The following is a 3,294-nucleotide window of genomic DNA, read 5'->3' on the forward strand; positions in this document are numbered from 1 at the left end:
CGAGGTAGTTGACAAAAGCGTGAAACATTAAATGCAAAGTTGTACGGAACACGCAAAGCATTAAATGCGCTCAACGGTCATCTTCTCAAGTGCCTATAAATATGAAGTTCTGATGAGAAGCAAGGTTGACGATTTGCTAACAATTAACTTGCTGAAACGCTGATCAAAATCAAAAGCTCAGAAACTTCATCTTCATCAAAGCTCACTACATTGCTGTTGTAATATATTAGTGAGATTAAGCTTAAACGTTAAGAGAAATATCACTGTTGTGATTATAGCTTTTCAGAAGCATTTGTAATACTCTTAGAATTGATTACATTAATTTGTAAGTAACTAGAGTGATCAAGTGTTGATCAGGATACTCTAGGAAGTCTTAGCTTGTGTCTAAGCAGTTGTAATTAGAGTGATCACGTGGTGGTCAGGATACTCTAAGAAAGTCTTAGCTTGTGTCTAAGCATTTGTTCCTGGAGTGATCAGGTTGTGATCAGGATACTCTGGAAGACTTAGTCGCGGACTAAGTGGAAAACCATTGTAATCTGTTGCGATTAGTGGATTAAATCCTCAGGTGAGGTAAATCACTCCGTGGGGGTGGACTGGAGTAGTTTAGTTAACAACGAACCAGGATAAAAATAACTGTGCAATTTATTTTTATCGTTCAAGTTTTTAAGACTACACTTATTCAAACCCCCCCTTTCTAAGTGTTTTTCTATCCTTCAATTGGCATCAGAGCGCCGGTTCTAAGGTGCAAGCACTTAACCGTGTTTAGAAAAGATTCAGGAAGAGAAAAACGCTTCAGTAAAAGATGGCTGGTGAAATTCCAACAAATCCAGCTGCATCTACATCTGGCTCTGCTGAGCAATACAATGGTAACAATGGTTATACTAGACCACCAGTATTTGATGGTGAAAACTTTGAATACTGGAAAGATAAACTGGAAAGTTACTTTCTTGGTCTAGATGCTGATCTCTGGGATCTTCTGTTGGATGGTTACAAACATCCTGTTAAAGCTACTGGTGTAAGGCTCACGAGAAGCGAAATGAATGATGATCAAAAGAAATATTTCAAGAATCATCACAAATGCAGGACTGTTTTGCTGAATGCTATCTCTCATGCTGAGTATGAGAAGATATCTAACAGGGAAACGGCCCATGACATATATGAGTCCTTGAAGATGACTCATGAAGGAAATGCTCAAGTCAAGGAGACCAAAGCTCTTGCTCTAATCCAGAAATATGAAGCCTTCAAGATGGAGGATGATGAAGACATTGAGAAGATGTTTTCAAGATTTCAAACTCTGACTGCTGGATTGAGAGTTCTCGATAAAGGCTACACCAAGGCTGATCATGTAAAGAAGATTATCAGAAGCTTACCCAGAAGATGGGGTCCAATGGTAACAGCATTCAAGATTGCCAAGAATCTGAATGAAGTTTCTTTGGAAGAGCTGATCAGTGCCCTGAGGAGTCATGAGATTGAACTTGACGCTAATGAACCTCAGAAGAAAGGTAAGTCTATTGCATTAAAATCTAATATTAAAAAATGCACTAACGCTTTTCAGGCTAGAGAAGAAGATCCTGAAGAATCAGAATCTGAAGAAGAAGATGAACTGTCCATGATCTCCAGAAGGGTAAACCAACTCTGGAAGAGCAAGCAAAGGAAGTTCAGAAGCTTCAGAAGTTCAAAGAGATTTGAACGTGGAGAATCTTCTGGTGACAGAAGATCTGACAAGAAGAAGGCTATCTGCTATGAGTGCAATGAGCCTGGACATTACAAGAATGAGTGTCCAAAACTTCAGAAGGAGAATCCCAAGAAGAAGTTTCATAAGAAGAAAGGTCTTATGGCAACATGGGATGATTCTGAATCAGAATCAGGATCAGACTCTGAAGGAGAGCAGGCAAACTTTGCGCTGATGGCGACAGAAGACGATGGATCAGAATCTACATCAGAATCAGATTCTGAAGAGGTATTTTCTGAACTATCTAGAGAAGAGTTAGTTTCCAGTCTAACAGAGCTTCTTGAATTAAAAGCTCATCTTAGTATCAAATACAAAAAGCTGAAAAAGCAATTTGAATTTGAAACTAAGAAGCTTGAGTTGGAAAATTCTGAATTAAAAAAAAAAGTTTTAAAATTATCCAATAATGTTGGATCTCCTTCTGATTCAGAAAAATCCACTCCCAGTCTGAATTATATTCTGAAAGAATATGATTTAAGTTTCAGGAAGTTCTTATCTAGAAGTATTGGCAGAAGTCAGCTAGCTTCTATGATATATGCTGTGTCTGGGAACAAGAGAGTTGGCATTGGTTATGAGGGTGAAATCCCATACAAGCTTGAATCTGTGGATGATATGAAAATATCATACAAACCTCTGTATAACCAATTTAAATTTGGCCACTCCCATGATATTAAGCACACATCACATGCACAAAGTTTTCACATAACACACACCAAGAAGCATGTGACACAACCTAAGAAATATCATGGAACTCAGAATAAGAAATATCATGCTGTTCCTCCTGTTAAATATTTTACTAAACCCAAGTTCAATCAGAACTTGAGGAGAACTAACAAGAAAGGACCCAAGAAATTGTGGGTACCTAAGGAAAAGATTATTCCTATTGCAGATATCCTTGGCGGCAAAGAGGACAGAAAGCAAAATGTCATGGTACCTGGACTCTGGGTGCTCGTGACACATGACGGGAAGAAGGTCTACATTCCAAGACCTGGTGCTTAAACCAGATGGAGAAGTCAAGTTTGGAGGAGATCAGAAGGGCAAAATCATTGGCTCTGGAACCATAAGTCTTGGTAACTCTCCTTCCATAACTAATGTACTTCTTGTAGAAGGATTAACGCATAACTTATTGTCCATAAGTCAATTAAGTGACAATGGTTATGATATAATCTTCAATCAAAAGTCTTGCAAGGCTGTAAGTCAGAAGGATGGCTCAATCCTATTTACAGGCAAGAGGAAGAACAACATTTATAAGATTGATCTTTCTGATCTTAAGAAGCAGAAGGTGACTTGTCTTATGTCTGTTTCTGAAGAGCAATGGGTCTGGCACAGAAGATTAGGACATGCTAGTTTGAGAAAGATTTCTCAGATTAACAAACTAAATCTGGTCAGAGGACTCCCCAATCTGAAATTCAAATCAGATGCTCTTTGTGAAGCATGTCAGAAGGGCAAGTTCTCCAGACCTGCATTCAAGTCGAAGAATGTTGTTTCTACCTCAAGGCCGTTAGAACTCTTGCACATTGATCTGTTTGGCCCAGTCAAAACAGCATCTGTCAGAGGGAAGAAAT

This window comes from Vicia villosa, linkage group LG1 (assembly GCF_029867415.1).
Source record: "Vicia villosa cultivar HV-30 ecotype Madison, WI linkage group LG1, Vvil1.0, whole genome shotgun sequence".
NCBI classification, from domain to species: Eukaryota; Viridiplantae; Streptophyta; class Magnoliopsida; order Fabales; family Fabaceae; genus Vicia; species Vicia villosa.